We start from the raw sequence: 21,141 nt of genomic DNA, 5'->3' as shown, positions 1-21,141 counted from the left end.
CAGCTGGGACCCTTGCTGGTCACCAACGAGCCAGGCGCTGGCATCTGCACGCAGGTATGAACAGGGTGCTTGTGGCCTCCCCTTGGTTGAAAGGGAATTTCAAGCGTCCTCACCCAGGGAGGAATGGTTTCTTTCTCAGCCTTTCCCATCTGCTCGTGGCAGCTCAACCAAGAACTGTGGACAAAAGTCTCACTCATCGTCCCCTTTCAAGCTCGCAGATGCTGCTGCTGCTGTGGCCACAGGAAGCTCCGTGAGGTACTGCCCTGGCCACACAGCCTCAGGAGCAGCCTGTGCCCACTTTTTGCAGCTGACCGGTGAAGGCAGGAACATGCCCTGTTGGAAGGGCTCTCGTGTCACCTGCAGCTGTCACCTACAAATAAGGTCACATTCTGAGGTACTGCGTGTCAGGACTTTAACACAGGAATTTTTGAGGAGGGGGCCCTGACCCACAGGAGTAGAACTTGTGACTTGGCTACCAAGAGAAATCACCTGTCTTTATTTTATTTTGTCTCTCAGTGGAGGAGCAGAGCCCTGCACCTTCATCCCAGGCCCTTCCACTGCCTCAGGAAGCCTCTTCTGATCACCTCCCCTGGGGGAGGCAGGGGTCCAAGTGCTGGGGGTTCCACGACGAAGACAACAAATCTTTGTGGGGTTCAGGATTCACAGCATGAGCCAAGCAGTAACTGAGATCTGACACAGCAGGGTGGTGCGTGAGGTCTGGCAGAGACTCCAGTTGGGTGCCTCTGGATCCTCATCCCAACCACGCCTCCACCTTTACATTTCCATGTCTGTCTCTGCACTGCCCAGTTTTAGCAAGAATCCTGCAAAGTTGGTTTTGCCAGGATCCCCCACCATCGCTATCTGATCAGTTCCTTGTCTTCTACCCTCAGTGTCTGGCCACCTTGGACTCTGCCTCCAGATCCCCAATGTCACTATCTGATCGGTTCCTTGTCCCCCACCCTTGATGTCTGGTCACCCTGGTCTGCCTCCAGCAAGGTGGGTTTAGCCAGAATCCCCCTCCCCCCTGGGGTCTCCTCTTAGTAACTTTCCACCTACTGAGACTTCCACCCTGTTTCTGGACTGCACCTCCCAACTTGTCCATGCTGTATTCAGAATTAAGCCCCACTCTATACTGAGGTCTCTTTCCCCTACTGCAATAGTTCCTGAATAGAAACTGTCTTTACCTTCTACCTCCAGCTCTGGCTTTTCTTTAACGGGGCAGGGGAGAGAACAGAGGTCCTGCCTGTGGATATTCAGGGAGACCTGCTCCAGGGAGGCTGGCAGGCAGAGGCAGGGAATCCGGAAGGGCCTGTGGGTTCCAGAAACAGCACGGTGTGCAGAGGGAAAGCTGAGAAAAAAGGCTGGAGACAGGCAGGGCGGCTCAGAACGGCCTAGAGGAGCAAATGAGCAGTCTGGACTCTGGCCAAGGACATCAGGGGGCCCATGGTCCTTCTCAGGGTTTTATGGGCCCATGAGTCTAGAGTCCAACAGGGCCGCTCTGTCCCATTCATCAATACAACAGAGAAGCCTCTAATCAACCAAGTGACTGGGGAGAAAAGCCATAGGGATTTGTACACATTATCACTGGTCTCAGGACTGATGAATTTAGAGCTGGAAGGCATTTTAAGGATTGTCTTAGTCACCTCGGGCAGCCATGACAAAATACCACACACTGGGTGGCTTAAATATCAGAAATGTCTTTTCTCATGGTACTGGAGACTGGAGTCTAAGATCAGGGTACCAGCACAGCCGGGTTCTGGTGAGGGCCTCCTCCTGGCTTGCAGATGGTCGGCTTCCTGTTGTGTCCCCACAATGGCGGAGAGACAGCCCTGGTGCCTCTTCCTACAGGGACGCTCATCCCATCACAAGCGCTCCACCCTCAGGACCTCACTGAACCTACTCAGCTCCCAATGTCCTCATCTCCAATCACCATCCCTTTGGGGGTTAGGCCTTCAAAATAGGAATTGTAAGGAGACACAATTCAGTCCATAGCAAAGATCATCTCCCAGCATTTATTGAGCACCTGCTGTGTACAGTATGGCACTGGTCATGGGGACTGGCCACGGGGGGTCTCCTCGGATTTCCCTCAACTGCATGGAGGGCCAAACTTGCCCCCAAGAATGCACCACCAGAGGGAAGTGCTGCTCTCTTCCAATCTATCTGCTGTGCTTCATGCTAGGAAGCATCACTTAACCCCCTAGACTCTTATTCTCTCCTAAACATAGAGAAGACAACCTCACCTGGCCTCAGGATAGTGAGAAAGAGAAGGTGCACATGCTAGGAGGGTCTGGCCCCCATTCAGGCTCTGTCCTGTCCCCTCCGCTCACTCTACAATCTACCCCCTGCTGAAGCTCTCTCTATTTTTTTTTTAACTTAAGTACCTTTACTTGCAGCTCCCAATCTCTAAGCAGCCAAAAGCACAGTCAATATTTTTATAACCCGATTCTTTTAAATCTCTGATGCATTCTTTTCTGATTAATAACCCAAATAACACTGAATGATTTTATTTGAACAATTTTGTCCACAGTGTCAAATATGGTGTCTATAGATTCAGGAAGGCCAATCTATAATGGACTTTTTTTTAAAAAGTAAGACTTGATTACCCAATAAGCTAAGAATCAAAGTATTGAGGTCTTTCTTCTGACGCAAAACTAAACTAAACAAATTAATACCATAGCAAAAGAGGATCACCAGAACATCATTAATAGGGCTGCCAATTATTCGGTGCAACCAACCACATTAGAAAACTCTGAAAATTTTGTAAAAGCTTTTTAACTGTCTACATCTAGTGAGATAACAGGAGGATGGTATCTTTAACCCCATATAAAACACCTTGAAAACAAAGACAAGTGCTTTCTCCCAAAGAACATCTTCTCCCAGATTATTCTGGAAGCTTGTTGCCCTAATGGTAAAGCCATAGACTCTAGGCTGCTTGAGTAAGGTCTCCATGAAGAATTTGACAGTGATAGGAATTCAGCACGCAAACCACAGACAAAGGGTTGGGGAAGAAAGAGGAAGATTTTAAACAAGGGGCCAGGCATGGTGACTCACGCCCATAATCCCAGCACTTGGGAGGCTGAAGTCAGTGGATCACTTGAGCTCAGGAGTTAAAGACCAGCCTGGCCAACAAGGTGAAACCCTGTCTCTACAAAAAATACAAAAAAATTACCCGGGCATGGTGGCACACACCTGTAATCCCAGCCACTCAGGAGACTGAGGCCGGAGAACCAAAAATTTAATTAATTAATTAAAACAAGGGAGTATGATCATTCCAGAAACTGGCCTGCTGGATTTCAATTTATATGAGGCACCCTAAACCAGAGGCAATGGAAGCAATTTCCAGCCCTCAGATTTAATTGTGCTATATGAAGCCATCTTAACTCTACAAGGCTTGAGAATTTGTTCTTGACAAACAAGTTTGGCAATCCTCAAGGTGAGAACCAAAGACTCCTTCAGTTGGCTGGCAATGTCCTGTTGTTCCAAGGGACTTCCTCTGCCTCTTGGCCATCAGGACATCCTTGTTCCCTTTCAGCTGTGTAGAGTTTTTGGTTTTTTTTGTTTTGCTTTTTTGAGACAGGGTCTCACTCTGTCACCCAGGCTGGAGTGCGGAGGCGCCATCTTGGTTCACTGCAACCTCCACCTCCCAGGGTTAAGCGATCCTCCTGTCTCAGCCTCCCAAGTAGCTGAGACTACAGGCATGCACCACCACACCCGGGGAATTTTTGTATTTTTTCTAGAGATGGGGTTTTGCTACATTACCCAGGCTGGTCTCGAACTTCTGAGTTCAAGGGATCCACCTACCTCCATCTCCCAAAGTGCTGAAAATAGAGCCATGAGCCACTGCACCCAACCAACCCCCTTTCAGTTCTTGACCCTCCTGCTCTTTCCCAGTTTTGCTTTCTTCTTTCTCTCTCTGCTCAGCTAACTCTTCCTTACCTTTAATCCTCATTTCTTTATTCACTACTCACAGCACCCCATATTGTACTGTATCACTTTAATTATTGGGATTGTATTTTATTAATTCTTGGTACAAACCTTGGAATACCACCCACTTTTCTTACTAGTCAATAACTCCAGAAGGTCAGCAGGCACGATTTTCTGTATTTTTCATCATTCTGGACAGGATGTGGCACTTAGAAGCCCAGTGGAGACTTTGGAATGAACAAATGAGAAATGAAGCTGCCCATGTCTCCAGAAGCCAAATTATGTTTCTTTGTGACTTGGATACATTTTCTTACTTGAACACAAATGCTTGGTTTCAATAGCCTCTCTTCCAGATGAAACCGTTGTATGAAAAATTTAACAGCATTAGGTCATTTTGCTTACGTACACTGCAAAAGACTTCAATTGTTCCTCAGAAGAAAGAGAATCTGGCTTATTCAACGGAGGAAGAAGTAACATCAAGAGTTTTACCCGTGCTGTTCACACAGAGGAGGCCAGTGGGTGATCACAGCCAAAGGGAGCTCCTCAGGAGTGTGAGAAGCAGTAGTCCAGGGCACCAGCTTCCGGGCAAAGCTGCAGAGGCAGCCTGCCACCTTTTCACACCAGCAGGAGACCTTCGGTCACACCACGCATTCTCTGTTCTCGATCTTGAAAATGGAATTTTAAAAAGCATGTAGAATCAATACAAGAGATGTTTTTGTAAGCACTTTACTCCAACCGTGCAAGGGGCGAGAATAAATGCATCCACGATCATCCCACCTGTGCTGGGAGGCAGAGGGTGGCTGTGGGATTGGTGTCCAAGCCTAAGATTTCACTGAGAACATGTTTTAATGTGGGGACCTTTGCTTAACAGAGTAAAAACTATTATACTAACAACGTGGTCTGCCCCGGGTCGGGACAGTTTGGCTAACAGGGATGATGACAGTGAATTATTCTCCCCTTTTTGACCACTGCCTGCCCTTGGGGTGTGGTGTTTCTCAAAGATTGTCCCAACTGGAACAGGGACAATAGGTCTCTATTCCAAGTCCAGTATGACTCCCCCCAGTTTGCCTCTTAGCCAGCAGAGACTCTGGCAGGAGCTAGTCCAGGAGGTGCTGCTGGCCTCCAGCACCTCGGTGTGTCCAAGCCACCTCGCACAGAGGTGAAATGGGGAGACACCACATGGTGTCAGCCACAGAGAGGCTCCACACACACCAAACCACTGCTGGGGCCGTCCCCACTGGTTATTTTCCAAATGTGAGGAAACCAACGCATCCATCATGAACCACTACCTCCTGCTGGGAAAATTCTGATAAGGAAGAACTTAAGAAAAAGAAGCCATCTCTGGCTGAGCCCACCAGGATAGGAGAATTTCCTGCCTCCCTCCAAAGGCAAAGAAAAGCTTGCACACTCAGTGCGAGACCTGAGGGTCAGATTCCCAGAAAAGGAGAAAAGAAAACAAAAACAGCTGAGAAAGTTGTCTCTGTTCCTGGACCAAACCTCATGGTAGGAAGAGGGCAACTGCGCCTTTATCTGCCCACTGCCTGTGGTTACCAAATAAGACTCCAGGAACGGTCAGGAAAGTGTGATTTTGGACACAATAGAGATATCAGCAGCAGGTTGAGTAGATACAGGCCAGCAGAGAAATACATGGTGTCTTCCAGCCATGACTTAGGGAGCACGTTGCTAACCAGGTCATGCCTGACACCTCCATTCCCTAGGGCTCATGCTCTTGATTACGACTGCACCATAATTTGGGCCAACCATCTGACAACACAACCCACCCCTGGCAGTATAAGAAGAGTGAGAAGAAAGGGGGTGAGCCAGTCAACACACATCCATCCCCCCAAGACAGTCAGTGCAGCATGGTGGGTAGGTAGAAGCCTCTGACCCTGGGGAGGCCAGTGCTGGCATCTCCCAATCACTCCTGGATAATCTCAGCAAATCATTTTTTCTCTCCCAACCCAAGCTCTCATTTTTAAAAGGTCACAATGCCCAATCTGAAGGTTGATGTGAGAATTAAATGAAAGCGTTCATGGCACACAGTAGGAGTTTAATAAATACCAGCTCCCTTTCCCTCCTTGTGCATTACAAGAACACAAGACATTCCTTCACTCTAGGGATACATGCCATCGTTTCGAAGGTCAGACAATGGTTCTGTAAGCCGCTGAAGCTGTACCTTCTCTATGTTTCCCATCACCGTGAACTTCGCACTTTTTGCAATGGAACTGTGAGAGGAAAATAAATCTTGGGACCCTAGACTCACTAAGCCAAAGGGAAGAGTCAAGCTGGCAGCTGGGTCATGCAAGCCTGCCTCCCATTTGGGTTCCTAAATAAAATGGCAACAAAGATGAAAAGCTACATACCTCCCTCATATTTTGCCCACAAGGAAACTCCTTATGAGTCCCAAGCTCTTTACCCTACAGCATTTCTGTTAAAGTTCAACATGGTAATGTAAATAAATAGCTTATCTTCACAGGTGTGGGGGACATAGGACAGAACTCAAAGTCATTTCTTTGCCTACCTGAAACAAATGCATATCTGATTGTTTCCTCTGCCCTACTGTCTACGTTACCTTATGTAAAAATGCAGATTCACCAAGCCAGACAAAGGCATGAATGACTATTTACCCACCTCTCACATGAAAATTGCCCATTTCCTAATATCCTGCCCTTTCCCCTGTAAATACTAAAGACCTCAAAATCATCTTAGGAGAAAGGCATAGACCTGTCTCCCCGGCACCCATCCTTAACTTTAGCAAATAAACCTCCTGAAATGATTGAGACTTGCCTTGGTCATTTTCCTTGATTGGCAGAACTATTGGTGTCAATCACTTCCACAAGAACACAAGATTTTACTACAAAATAAGCCACAGAGGGGAGCAGGCAAAACTCATACACCCCCTGCACACCAGCCTCAAGGAGCTGTGGGAAGGTCGGGGGAGCAGGCATGATGTTCTCTTGCCAAATGCGAAGCACCTTTCCTTCAACAAGGAGCATCTCTCCCCCCTCTTTAAGCACACATAATAAAAAGCTTTAAAAATTTCAGATGTCTCCTAGCAATCTGTGGCACGCTTCAAAACTCGGGAAGGAAGATGCTGACAGAGCAGAGAATGTGGGTACACTTCTTTTCAAACAATAACCCACAAATGAAAGAGGAAACGCAAATTCAACCAGAAGAAAAAAGCTCAATTGTTCTCCTGTCCGCCTGTCACCTACATAAAACAGCTGCGAAAGCAGAGGCAGGCAAGGCAGCTGTTGCTGCCAGGAGAGCTAATGCTAAGGCTTTTCACACAGGCTTTGCTTTTCTTTTCTTTTTTCTTTTTTTTTTTTTTTTTTTTGAGCTACAGTCTCGCTCTGTTGCCCAGGCTGGAGTGCAGTGGTGCAATCTTGGCTCACTGCAGCCTCCACCTCCCGGGTCCAAGTGATTCTCCTGCCTCAGCCTCCCAAGTAGCTGGGATTACAGGCGTGAGCCACTGTGCCCGGCCCAGGCTTTTATTTTCATCAACATGAAACTGCACTGACAGGCTTTTCAATCCTGCGATGCTGTCCATCTCCATCAGCATCTCCAAAAGGCCTTCGCCAACGGCCCCATTGAGTCCAGTTTAGTACTCATTCCATTTCATTCATGTAGCGGACTCAAGCTATGCCTCCCCACTATGTCTATCCCATTAGTAAAGAACATTTACAAAATCCTTTTTTTTTTTTTTTTGTGACAAATTCTCACTCTTTCGCCCAGGCTGGAGTGCAGTGCCACGATCTTGGCTCACTGCAGCCTTGACCTCTCGGGCTCAAGCAATCCTCCTGCCTCAGCCTCCCAAGTAGCTGGGATCAAAGGCACACACCACCATGCCCAGCTTTCTTTCTTTTTTTTTTTTTTTTTTTTTTTTTTTGTGGTGATGGGAGTCTCGTTATGTTGCCCAGTCTGTTCTCTAACTCTTGGCTTCAAGCCATGATCCTGCCTCAGCTTCCCAATGTGCTGGGATTACAGGCGTGAGCCACCATGCCCAGCCAACAAAATATTTAAAATAGGCTATTTTGACTAAGACAAAATCAAAATTATCCCACTTCCTCCATATGTTAATCCATTTTAAAAAGTGAGGAAAATGTTCTTGTCTGTATTTTCTAACGTCTTCAAAAACAGCTGATCCTGCAAGTACTTTCCAAAGAAAGAGACATAGCAAACAGAAATATCCAAAAACAAACAAACAAAAAAAGAAACCTGAAAATCCAAATAGGAGGTATATAAGAAGAGGAACCTCAATGTGTGTAACTCCTTAAGTTACCGTACCTCAATTGCTTTGTCTATGCAGGTCCCTAGGTCTCGAATGCCCTTCCATGCCTTCTCAGCTCGGCCATTCCTACATTCTTCACACGAAATGTCCCATCCTCTCGGTTTCCCCAGAGCAGAGATCAATAATTTATTACCACTTATTACTAACTTTATATATGCTTCTTTATAGCAGTCATTATATTGTAATATAAAGGACACTATTTTATGAACATCTCTGAAGCTGACCTTTGCTTTCTTCATTTGATAATTCTCGTGCCTGGCTCAGAGCCCGTGAATCCAAGTGCAATGTACACTTGATGAATGAATGGATGTGATGAAAAACTAGCCAAAGGAGAAATTAATTATTTAAGCTTGAAGCACGTAGCCTGGTACAGGGAAGATTTTCCTATGGAAAGTAACAGTTACGGAGCAAGCTACTACAGAACACAGACAAGTCAAATTGGTATTCTGTCGTAAAGAACTGGCGCCTCTCTACTTTTCATATGTAAAATGGGGATCATTAATTCTACTTGAAGCTGTGGGATTTGCTACCAAAACAGCAAAAGTCCTCTAAGTCTGGCTATCAAAGCATAGCATTTAGAACATGAATCAAAAAAACTCCTGGACAGTTAGTTTTACGTGTCTCACTTTCACCAGGGATTTATAAAGCCTGAATGACATTCAGAAGAGACAGACCAGGAGAAAGAGAGCATATGTTATATGATAGACTATATGAAGAACTACATGATGGAATATGAAGAATTTTCAATGTCACTTATAATGCTTAACATTCAGAAAACATGTCTCAGAGAAAGAAAAGACTGGAACAAGAACCATGGGTAGAAAACACTGAGATCAAATTCAATCAAAGACTTAACAATGGTTATGCAAACAATTATTAAAATCTAAAGGAGGAATGAGCTATTCCAGAAAATAGTTAATTATTTACCATGAAGATATTTTAAAACATGGTAAAGGGAATTCAAGCATTACATGGACTATAAGACTAGCTTAATTTTAAGAACTTTTGTTTCATCTAAATTCCATAATGCTAATATTCTAGTAAACAAAGTTAGAGTAAGAATTTAGGGCATCAATTTCATATCACATTTCAGCTTTTAAAATATTTTTATTTATTTTAATGCTTTAAAGAGACATCACTGACACTTATTTTCATAAAATCAGTTTAACTGTGGAAATCACAGGCATAAACACAGTTCTGTAGTGTCAGATGCTAAAATACAACTGCTATGGATTTTAACTTCATGTTTTTAATAATGTGAGATTTATCATGTTTGTAGTAGTGCATAACTCTGGCTAATATCCCAAACTTTCTTTACAAATGGCAAACTACTTTTTGGCATCTTCCAACCTTGAAATATCGTTCTCACCACTATATTATACTGGAAGTCTTCACCATTCAACACCGCAAGAAAAGGAAATAAGAATGCAGCTGGGTGCAGTGGTTCACACCTGTAATCCCAGCACTCTGGGAGCCTGAGGCAGGTAGATCGCTTGAGCCCAGGAGTTTGAGACGAGACCAGCCTGGGCAACATAGTGAGACTCCATCTCTACAAAAAATAGAGAAAATAGCCAGGCATGGTGGCATGCGCCCATTGTTCCAGCTACTCAGGGGGCTGAGGCAGGAGGATCGCTTGATCCCAGGAGGCCAAGGCTACAGTGAGCCATGATCATAGCACTGTACTCCAACCAGAGCAAGACTCTGTCTTGAAAAACAAACAAAAAAAGCATCCAGATTGGAAATTAAAACTGTCTTCATTCTCAAAAAAAAAAAAAAAAAAAAGAATGGATTTCATCTTTCTTGATAGAATCCACTTTATCATCAAATAATTCATTTTTACAAGACCTCACAGTTTTGAAGTTCAGTACAGGCTGGGCAAATAATTGTTTAATTCCTTCAAAATGTGTCTGAGAACTTTTAAGGATAGGCCCAAATACTGACCGCCTTACAGGTACTCTTAAGGCGTTTTCCTATGTTGAGACACACAGATCCTGAAAAGAGCTGGACTTCTCACCCATGGGGCGAGAGCAACTGTTGACCTGGGGAAGAGGGTCTGAACCAGGGAGCATGAGGGAGAAGGGGACCTCAGGAGCAGGGATGGATGCAACTAGGCTCCTACGCAGCCACTCTCTAGGGTGGCAAGCCAACCAAGACAGGAGGCGCAGGGCTGGTGGGACCCTGCTTATCAACCACAAGACACCGCCCACCACCTAGAGTCATGGTCGGTGGTTTAAAGCACGTGCTCCACAGTGGGTTTGAATCAAACACAGGCAGCCTGGTTGCAAGGCTGTTTCTGCCTGTCACTAACAGTGAGAGCTCAGGCGAGTTATTTACCTTCTCAGACCTCTGCTTTCCTCATGTGTCAAATGGGAATAACACCGTTTTAAAGCCCACCCCCACCCTCTACCATGGCAGCAACTAGAGGAGCTTCAGGTATCCTTGTCCATGCCAGAGGCTTGCTAATGAGCCCTCCAGGTACATTTTACAGTTATTTATTTACATTTTACAGTTACATCATTTACATTTTATAGTTATTAATTGACAGCTTGCTATTTAGCCCTTTACAGACATTCTCTTCACGTGCATGAAGAGAGGAGGCTCTAACAAGCCCTGCATCCCATAGTTTCAGATTAGCCGCTAGGAGAGCTACAGGATGCAGGGGCCAGTGACTTAGAAAATGCCAGATGCGTGCTGGGCTGGGCGCAGTGGCTCACGCCTGTAATCCCAGCACTTTGGGAGGCCGAGGCAGATGGATCATGAGGTCAGGAGTTCAACACCAGCCTGACCAATACGGTGAAACCCCATCTCTACTAAAAATACAAAAATTAGCCAGGCGTAGTGGCACCCGCCTGTAATCCCAGCTACTCAGGAGGCTGAGGCAGGAGAATTGCTTGAACCCGGGAGCTGGAGGTTGCAGTGAGCAGAGATCGCGCCACTGCACTCCAGCCTGGGTGACAGAGGGAGTCTTTGTCAAAAAGAAAAAGAAAGAGAGAAAGAAAGAAAGATAGAAAGAGGAGAGAGAGAAAGGAAGGAAGGAAGGAAGGAAGGAAGGAAGGAAGGAAGGAAGGAAGGAAGGAAGGAAGGAAGGAAAAGAAAGAAAGAAAGGAAGGAAGAAAATGCCAGATGCCTGAAGCTGCTTGCAAGGGAAACAGAATCACAATTCTGGAACATGTTACAACTTATCTTTCATGCTAGGCAAAGTCAGGCCACCTAAAGGAAGAGAGGTGGCACCTCACCTACAAACTCCATGGAATATGACCTGTGCTGTTAGTTTAATAAGTGGCTTCTGTCTACACGGCAGAAATTTGCGTGGACCTTCCTTTCGTGGTAATATGGGAGCGAGGCTGTGGGAAAGAGGTCCACCCAGCCCAATGTCCCATTAGCAGTTTTGTCATCTACTGTTAAGATTGAAGAGCTGTACACGGGAAACTGGCTTCAGTCAGCACACAAGCCACCCATCGCTCACTTCTCGCAAACACAATCCCCCTCCTAGTCACACACCCCACCTCTGTGTTAACATGAAATAGGAGAAGTTCCCTTGTCCCCCTCTCAGGGCGTGTGATGGGGGAGTGACTCGCTTCCTCCATGCCCCGCTGCTCAAACCTCTAGGGGAGCATAAAGACGGGCAGGCTGTGGGGCTCTGACCCCACGGTAGTGTCTAGGGGTGAATGTTTACTGCTGCGGCCCCAGTGGGCGTGTGTTCCAGGGTGTTCTTTTAGTTTAGCCGTCCGTAGGCGGCTTGTGTTAGCTCAATTAGACCCCTGCCTTATCTTAAGGACAGAGGGCTTTCTGTATCCCGGGGTTCTTGCCTTGCTGTACTCAAAGAATCAGATCACATGTGGGCTTGGAGAATGAGTGCAAGGTTTTATTGAATGGAAGAAGCTCTCAGCAGATGGGGGAGTCAGGAGGGAGATGGTTTTCCCCTGGAGTCAGGCCGCTGAACGGCCTGGGCTCTCCCCCGACTGCCCTAGGCCACCTCCGCATCCTTCTGCCAGTCGGTGGCCTGCAGCCTGCCGGTGCCTGTCGGTGCCTGTCTGTGCTTTCCTCTTGACGTCCAGCCGCCCATGTGTTCCTCCGCTGATGTGCTCCTCTCGACGTCCAGCCACCTGCGTGTCTGCCTGCTAGGGTCTTGGGGTTTTCACAGGCACAGGATGGGGGTGTGGCAGGCCAGGGTGGTCTTGGGAAATGCAACATTTGGGCAAGAAAACAAAAATGCTTGTCCTCACCTAGGTTCTGGGCACAGGCCTGGGGATGGAGCCCTAACCAGGGACCACGCCCTTCCCCCTTCAGTATCATTTAAAGGGACCGCGCCCTTCCCTTGCCAGCACTTCTCTTCCCCTCTTCCGTATCAAACAGACATAAAAGTGAGAAATGGCCCGGTGTGGCAAGGACATTATGACAGGTGGACCCAAAAGGCAACACCCTGACCCTGACTTGCTCCAGAAAACATCCAGCCACAGAAAGCTTCCTGCTCCCCGCCCCTAACAGTAAATAATCTTTCTTCTTTCAAAATGTCCCCAAAGGGCTCACTTGCTCCCTTGCAGCCACACCATGGACTGCCCAGTGTACCCTAAGACCAATTAAGTCTCCTTGCTTCTAAAACTGACACCTTAAGAGAAAACTTGTCAAGTATTCCCTTTTGACTCTAGAAAAACCATTGTCCTCTCTAGCACCTCTGAATCCTGCTGCAAGAAAAGCCAGAGCAGGTGGGTTCCCTGGTGGCAAGTTAATGAATCAATGGCCTTTGTTCCTTTTGTCTGGGATTTCCTTTTGTCTTTGCAACCACAGCTGGGAGCAGTGCTGCTCGGTGTTCCCAGGAAAGAAGCCCCGGGTGGGGCAGCCGTCAAGGAGACGGGGACACACAGAACACGGCAGGACTGACAAATACCCAGGCAGCTGTCTCCTGCATACAACAGGAAAGCAGTGAAGATTTTTCTAAGCCTCAGCTGACTGACATGACAAGAGTTTACACAGTGGTTTCATGCCAGCAAGGGTTGGACTGGGTGTTACCTCGTACCTGATGGGCTTTGGCATGCAATGCCTGGTCTCTACCCTCCAGAGAGGGAACGCACACAGATCCGCCATCTTTAGGATTCCCTGTAATGCCCATCAGAGTGGCAATGGCTCTGCTGGGAGGAAGGGGGCTTTTCTCCTCTCATGGAGCTGCAAGTGCAGGAACAGACATCTGCCACAATGACCCTAGAAAGGAAAAGGGAGGAACCAACAGTGCTCCTCAGTTTTAGGACTCGGAAAAAGTCACAGCTTTCCAGGTAATCCTTGTGAAATTTAATTCAGAAAGTATGTGCTGGCCCCGTGTGCTCGGCCCTAATAATAAATGTCCCAGAGGATCAAGAGGAGCACAGCACAGGTCCCCTGTTCTCGAGGGCAGGGTCCCTCCAAAAACACAGACACTAAGAGGAAGACACTTGCAAGAAACAGTCCCATGAATGAGAAAGACAACACGTGGCTCAGTGTAAAAACGTGGTGCCGCTGTAAAGGCTAAAAATCATGAGAAACAGCGGATCCCTTCCACCACCACGTTCTGAGCATGCTCTGTGTGCTCTGCTCCCCAGCAGACTCTGGCAACACCAATAAAAAGAACCCCATTTGACCGCCACCAAGGCCACACAGGAGACAACCTTGGTCTTCCCTCCGTATGAAGAGACTGGGTGAGGAGAGTGATCACAGGGTCCTTTCCAGTCCCGGGATCCTGCAATCCTACACAGAAGGAAGGACTGGTCAGGCCAAGGACTCTGGTGGAAAACAGGGAATTCGTGGGCAACAATAAGGTGTGTGCACAGCCCCTCAAGAAGATGTGCCAGTCCTTATCTAAGCCACAGGAGCCTGTCTCCTGTGAATGCCATCATCTGGGGCTGCCTTGTTGGCCAGTGTCCTCCGGATTTGGTCATTGGGAAGCAACAACAAGGAAAGGGGTCGGGGTTTCTCTTCCCAGGATCCCTCCCTGGCTTCTCCTGGCTAAAGCCACATTTCTCTGCTCAGCTCCTTCCTCACAGCCCCTCCCAGCACAGCTGCAGTTCCACGCCTTCTGTCCAGGCCACAGCATGGTCTCACTGTTGTTATCCTGGTTCATTCTGTTAATTTCTTGAGGAAGTTAGTATATCAATAATGGAGTGATGTCTCTACGTGTCAAGCACTGCATTAAATTCTTTACATGCATTTTCTCAATTAACTTCACAATGATTCCATGTGATATTACCATCCCTGCTCTAAAGATGAGAAACTGAGGCTTAGAGATAATGAGCAAATTGCCCGATAGTAAACATTCCAGTACTTAACTTCTGTGGTTTATGGTGGATCATGTCCACGGATGGAAATTTCAGAAACTTGTCAGTTCCACAACATAAAATGTCCTATCTTAGTTGTTGCGACAAGAGAACGCAAAAGATACAGTCCCGGCCCTAGCAAAGTTTCTAATCTTGGAGTATCAAAGGGAATAAAAAAACTATGCAGAGAAGAGGGAAAAGGAAACTAAGAGCACATGCACAGAACTGACAATTGGAGGTGAATAAACACAGATCCCAGCATTTAGCCAGTTGGTCCAGGAGATAGGTATGTGAGGATTAAGAGCACGGAAAAGGCCAGGTGCGGTGGCTCACACCTGTAATCCCAACAGTTTGGGAGGCCAAGGTGGGTGGATCACTTGAGGTCAGGAGTTCGAGACCAGCCTGACCAATATGGTGAAACCCTGTCTCTACTAAAAAACACAAAATTAGCTGGGCATGGTGGCGCATGCCTGTAATCCCAGCTACTTGGGAGGCTGAGGCAGGAGAATTGCTTCAATCCAGGAGGCGGAGGTTGCAGTGAGCTGAGATATCACACCATTGCACTCCAGCCTGGGAAATAAGAGCAAAACTCCATCTCAAAAAAACAAAAAAAGAGCATGGAAGATAATCCCTATTCAGAAAGTAGTACAGACACAATAACAAACCATGGATGTCCAGACAGAAAACTCAAATGCATCTGTGATTTGTTAATATGGCAGAAGAGACTCTCAGAAGCAGGTATCCCTCTATAGGATCATCTCTTGACTCACACACCTTCATTCTCCATGGCACATCTTGCCCTCAACCTCCTATTTCCTCTAGCTGTGGGAAAAATCCACGGATTTCATCACACACAGCTACCTCCCAACGCTAACAAAAGATGACCCTCAAAATCTACAAACAAGCAAAAATCCAAATCCAAATATCAACACGGGTCCCGCAGGCATGCCCACTCTTGAGAGACTGCCATTGTTAATTGCAATCATTGCCATTTATCTTACGCTACCATGTCTTTTGGACTGTGGGCTTTGCGGGGGCCCTCAATTTCGTTGCAGATGGCATGGTAGAACATTCTGATTTCACAGTGGGACATTCTCGTAAAAAGTGGGTGATTTCTGCCTTGAGATGATGAATGCTTTCTTACGCCTGCTGTTTTCCTCTCTAGGGTGATCACAGAGCTTCCTCTGGCCTGCCATTACACATTGTCTCTGGGAAAATGGGAAGGTTCTACTGCCCCAACATGAATAGGGAAAGTGCTTTGAGTTGTTTTTCTGATAGACACGGAGCAAACATCATGACTTCTGTTCCTCGGGTTCAAGATCACCTGACCTGGCCTGAAGCAGATTCCCACATCCAGACTCCAGGCAACACTTTGAGACCAATATGCTTGGCCAGGATCAGAGAACCAGGCACTGACAGGGGAGGGTTAAGGCCCCCTGCAGCCCCTGCAGGGATACAAACGCTGGCCTGCACAGCTGCCAAAAGACTCCACTTGAACCTCCAAGACTGTACAACCTAGACCGTCATTTATAGATGTGAGCGACCCGCAGTAAAAGAGTAGACATATGAAGTAGACATACGAAGAGAACTGGCAACCAGAAGGAAGAATTGGGCAGAGTGAGCCAACCAGCACAACAAACAATGGCCACAAAAGTGGACTGAACGCAAGAAACGAGAGGTGTGGCAGACAGTGATTTTCCCCACCCACCTCACCAGCTCCCAACATTTTCCCACCTCTAAAGTCGGATCGGGACGTGGGAGCAGTTCTGACAAGTGGGCTGTGAGAGGCCATTTCCCTCCCACCCTACCCTGGAAAAACACACACCCCATTCCTTCCCCACCATCCTCCATTTCTGACCTTCCTCTACTTCTTAGGGAAGGAAGTGAGTGTAATTTTTTCAAATTCTGCATCATGACTCATTAGTGCATCACCAAGTCAATTTAATAAGACCAGACATTGAAAAGAAAACAGAACTGGGTAGAATAAAATATTAGAAGGCATGGGGAATGGTCAAGGCAAGTACTGTTTGGTGGGTCATATGTGTGTACTGAGTCATCAGGTAAAAGGAATTCACTGTGGTTCCAAAGAGCTTAAAAGCCACTGACTCAGAAGGAGAGCTGTGTAGTCAGTCATGCACAAATATTACAGACGCCGACACCCAATGCTTAGAGCTCCATCACTTACCCCATCCTTGCCATTTGACTTTAATCAGCTTTCTTAAACCACTAAGCCGCCGTTTCTTCAAACAGAAAATAAGTTACTCAATAATGAAGCCCAGGACTGTCCAGAGGGCAAAATAAACCAAATATATATGAAAGCAATTTGCACAACAGAAAGAACCTTGCCAATGTTAATAGCTGTCACCTTAAATCCATGCCTTTGCACAATCTGAACATTGGTTCTAGAATTAAAAGCTTCACTCTCTGTGGAAGGAATTTCAAGCGCTGTTAGGAGAAACGTGAGCCACTGAAAAGCTCTGGCTTCATCCATGGGGATACAAGGGTTTCTGGTAAGTTTACACAGAAAGAGTTTAGGAGATGTCTTCGTAGTCAGTGCTCTTAATAAAGCAAATTATAACATCGCCCCTTAGAAACCCATTTCACAGTGGCCATTCATGTATAAGTATTGTGCCAGTTACAAATATTGTCACCCAGATGGTGGTTCAGGACTTGTCAAAGGGCCTCCATAGCAATATTCTGTTAACCATCTTGTACATCCAGGTGTCACATAAGCAAAGAACCAAGGAAATGAATGTCATTACAAAAAATAACCATTTCACTGAGTTAAACTGACTCTTCCCTTTGAACTCAGAAACACCTTATCACAGTGGTGATGAGTCACCCCTAGTTTTATGATTTCCTTGTTACCAAGGGATTGCAGTATGAGACCAGAGGTCAACAGAAACCTTTGTGGCCCTTATGCATTGGATGAAACTACCTGTCTACATCCTCTTCCCCCTCTAGAGGAACCACAGCCACCATTTCCCTGCTCCCAGATCTAAATCACTTAGCCTTCTATCAGAAGAGTGCAATCATCATTTTCCAATGGAAATCTTCAGGTCAGGAAAAAATTAGCATGAGAATGATGAGATATTGCAACTGCCTGACTACAGCCCCAGGACTCACAGGAACCCCAGAACCTACCTAGCTCAGTGGGAAAGAAGTAGGAAGAGATACACAAAGGTTTGTTGAATAAATTATCTGAAACACATAAACTGGATAGAGTGCATAACCATAAAACAAAGGCCACTTTCTCCCTGCATCCCTGGGCTCCATCCCTCTTGGCTCATTCCTTCCTCTCAAGGAGCACCCACATTCATACCCCCATCCCTACCACCAGAATGGTCCAAGGGGATTTTCAAGCCACTCTAGTAGGAAATGTCCACATTCCAACATCCAGGCTTCCAGCCTGGTGAGACAGTGACTGCCTTCTTCACCAGGTCCAATGGATGAAGTTCCAATGCATATTAATAATGAGGGATGCAAATGGTATTGATTTTTCTGTTAAAATGGGGGCCATTTCCTTTGTAAATTTCTACTCTGTTAACACAAAATAAAATTTCACCCCCAAAAAACATTCAACAGACCCTACCTCAATTACCTGGCATCTCCTTGTCAGCCTCTTATTTGCTTTCCCTTCCAAATCAAGCTTCTGCAACAGACAGCCTGTACTCACCACTCACACCACTTCATCTACCACGTAATTAATCCTCAACCCACTGTACTCCAGCCACCACTCCCACTGCTTATCTGAACATACCAAAGGTCACCAATAGCCTACTTGGGGCCAGAAAATAGTTAACATAGGAATATCCTTTCCCCAGTCTCCCAAAAGTGCTTTTACCAGCTTGTTCCTTCTGCAGAATCACCGTAAAGGGTAAGGGAAGACTTGGGAAATGCTGGAAAAGACAGACAATTACTAGCAGAATAGAACAGAATGGACATGGAAAATAAGAGGTACCTGACAGCCCAGCTTCATGCCAGCCACCAGGCTGTCAGGCAGAACTTCTCAAAACCACAAGTCCAATAGTTCCGCCCCAACACTTGAAACTTCACAGTGGCAATCCATCACCTCCCAGTGGACACTACACTCCCGTATGAGATGGCTTAAAGTCCTGCGAACACACACTTTCATGTCAGATCTCCACGCTGTGCTTTCTGTCCAGACTGCCCTGGAGCTCCTCTTAATGCTTTCACATGCAGCCCAAATGTAGCCCCCTCAGTGACATTTCCCTGACATCTCCCCTAAAAAATGAGGCTTCACCAGCCATCCCCTTTCTTGGTACCAGCACTATTCCTCGTGCATACCTTCATATAGCTCTGCCGTATTCTAGTTATTAATTTATGTCTCTCTACTTCTTTACTGAAAGTGACTTGGATACAAGAAAATATTTAAGCATATCTGTTTAAATCTCAATACCTCATGCATGTCACATCATAGCTGCTCAATAAACATTTACTTCCTAAATAAATATCAGCTTCCTAAAATGAGTTAATAGATCTTTACTGTTATGGGTTGATTTATGTTCCCCTAAAATTCATGTGCTGAAGTCCTAACCCCAATTACCTCAGAATGTGACCTTATTTGGAAATAGGATCTTTGCAGATATAATTCATTAAGAGGAGGTCAAACTGAAGTAGGGTGGGCCCCTAATACAATATCCCTGCTGTCCTTATAATTAGGGGAAATTTGGACACAGACAGGCACACACAGAGAACACCAAGTAAAGATGAAGGCGGAGATGAGGGAGATGCTCCACAAGCCACAGAACATCAAATATTGCCATTAACCAGCAGAAGCCTGGAGAGACGCACCTAACAGATTCTCCTTCAGCGCCCTCAGAAGAACCCACCCTGCTGAGACCTTCATTTCAGACTTCAGCCTCCAGAATTGTGAGATCATAAGTTTTTGTTATTTAAGGCTTTCAGTTTGTGCTACTTTGCTATGCCAGCCCCAGCAAACTAATACATTTACTAAATGAAAACAATTACTTAACACAGCTAATACCTGAATATTTGCAATGTGCCTTCTATGTACTTTGCTAAGCAGCAAATGCAATAATAGCAACATTAGATGGCATTGTGCACCAAGAACATCTCATTCATTCTGTCCATGCGTGCCTCCTCTCTTCTCTAGGAATATTTTGAAAGGAAAATTTTTTTTCCATATAATTCTTCCCCCAATCGATTTTTATTTCTGTCTGGCAAACACTCTTAAAGCAGAGACACTTATCAGAGGAGAGAAATGATGGGATGAAAGGCCTGAAGGCTGCTGGGGAAACATCACCACTGAGCGGAGCCCTACCCCACCCTCTAGTATTCCTGCCTCACCTTACCTCCCCATGGCCTTCTCTCTTGTGGTCACCACTCTCAGCAATCCCAGCTTTTCAGTGAATGCACGGAAACTACCTTCACTGAAACCAAATGACTTTAGCTCCACTCAATTTAATGTGAAAGAAAATGCTGACATGCAAACACCATCCCGGAGTCAAGTGCAAGCCATCCCCTTGTGTATTTCACTGTTTCTCACTTGAAAGCGTAAACCCAGCACGGATGCTATGGGTTGATGGAGGAAGCCGGCAATATGTGAAAGAGATATTGCACTCACCCAAGTCACTGATTCCCAAGCAGTTCCGAGTGAGTCACTGTAATGGGCATGGCAGAAGAGTGTGGCCACGAGTGTCAAAGGGGGTACTGAGAGACCTAAGACTGACGCTCGGAAAACCCCCCTGCAACATTTGGGTTTCTTGCAGAATCTGCTTCCAGCTTCACTCACATTCACTTCACTCCAAATCTGGCTGCCAATTCATAGCGTTTACTAAAGATAACTTTGGCAGGAAAACCACAGATTTTAACGTGAAGTGATTCACAGCTAAAATATGACACTTTTTTAAAGCTCATTAAGATTGTTAAACATTGATGGGTTTGTTGGAGAGGTCTCCTGCTCCATTTAAAACACGTCAGTGTTTTCACAGGTATCTGGCTTTGAGTGTTGGTTGTTAGAGAATACGCTAGGACCGTTTTCCCACAAAAACCAAAACTAGTCATTTACTCTAAAAATTTTATTGAGAATATATATTATATTTAAATTGTCAAAATCAGTTGGAAAAAATTCAAGCTTATACTAAAATAAGTGACTTATAAGCATCATTTTCAAATACTAAACATTTTCATTTTAAACCAGCATTACTGGTATTATAACTATATGTGCTTCTGCACATTAGTGTAACTGTACACAGATTTAAGAGAGAAATGATAGCCCACTTATACTAGTCACAAAACAATAAAACCAGGAAGTAACAGTAAGTTTGATAAAGATCGTTTTCAAATTCCAACCACTTAAAGAAAATTAACTATGAGGTCAAAGGAGAAATTACATGTGTAATAACAGATTATTTATAAAACAAAACTAATAAGAACACTAGATATGATTCCTTTAACGCATTCAAAGTTGCTTTCAGAGGCAGCTTTAGCCTTAAGCATGTTCATTATGAAAGAAAGAAAAAGACTAAGCTCTCAAAGAATTTAGAAAACAAATTCTAAAAAGTTACAGAAAGTTATAAAAAGTTTTATAGAAAATAGCAGAAATAAAATTAAAAGCAGGACTGAATTAATTCAAATATTAAAACATAATATTACTGA

General features: G+C 45.5%; 1 protein-coding gene and 1 long non-coding RNA gene across 3 annotated transcripts in view; both read right to left on the bottom strand.

The window, feature by feature from the left end:
- Positions 1-4,555, bottom strand: part of LOC134738940 (uncharacterized) — a 69,779-nt gene extending 65,224 nt beyond the window's left edge. The window contains exon 1 of the long non-coding RNA XR_010125229.1: positions 4,414-4,555. This is a non-coding gene — a long non-coding RNA (uncharacterized LOC134738940). The remainder of the gene's footprint in view (positions 1-4,413) is intronic.
- Positions 1-21,141, bottom strand: part of B3GALT5 (beta-1,3-galactosyltransferase 5) — a 50,816-nt gene that overhangs the window by 12,237 nt on the left and 17,438 nt on the right. Inside the window, exons 2-3 of one of the 2 annotated variants that reach the window (XR_010125228.1) lie at positions 13,233-13,414; positions 12,088-12,392 (exon numbers count right to left, since the gene is read on the bottom strand). The exons of the other annotated variant lie outside the window; for it this stretch is intronic. The gene's annotated coding sequence lies outside the window, so the exon portion shown is untranslated. Of the gene's footprint in view, positions 1-12,087; positions 12,393-13,232; positions 13,415-21,141 lie in introns of those variants that run through there. 2 annotated transcript variants of the gene reach the window in all.

The sequence above is a fragment of the Pongo pygmaeus genome, chromosome 22 (assembly GCF_028885625.2).
Source record: "Pongo pygmaeus isolate AG05252 chromosome 22, NHGRI_mPonPyg2-v2.0_pri, whole genome shotgun sequence".
Lineage (NCBI taxonomy): Eukaryota > Metazoa > Chordata > Mammalia > Primates > Hominidae > Pongo > Pongo pygmaeus.
Note: the sequence above shows the minus strand (reverse complement) of the source record. Positions and strands in the feature narration are given on the sequence as shown.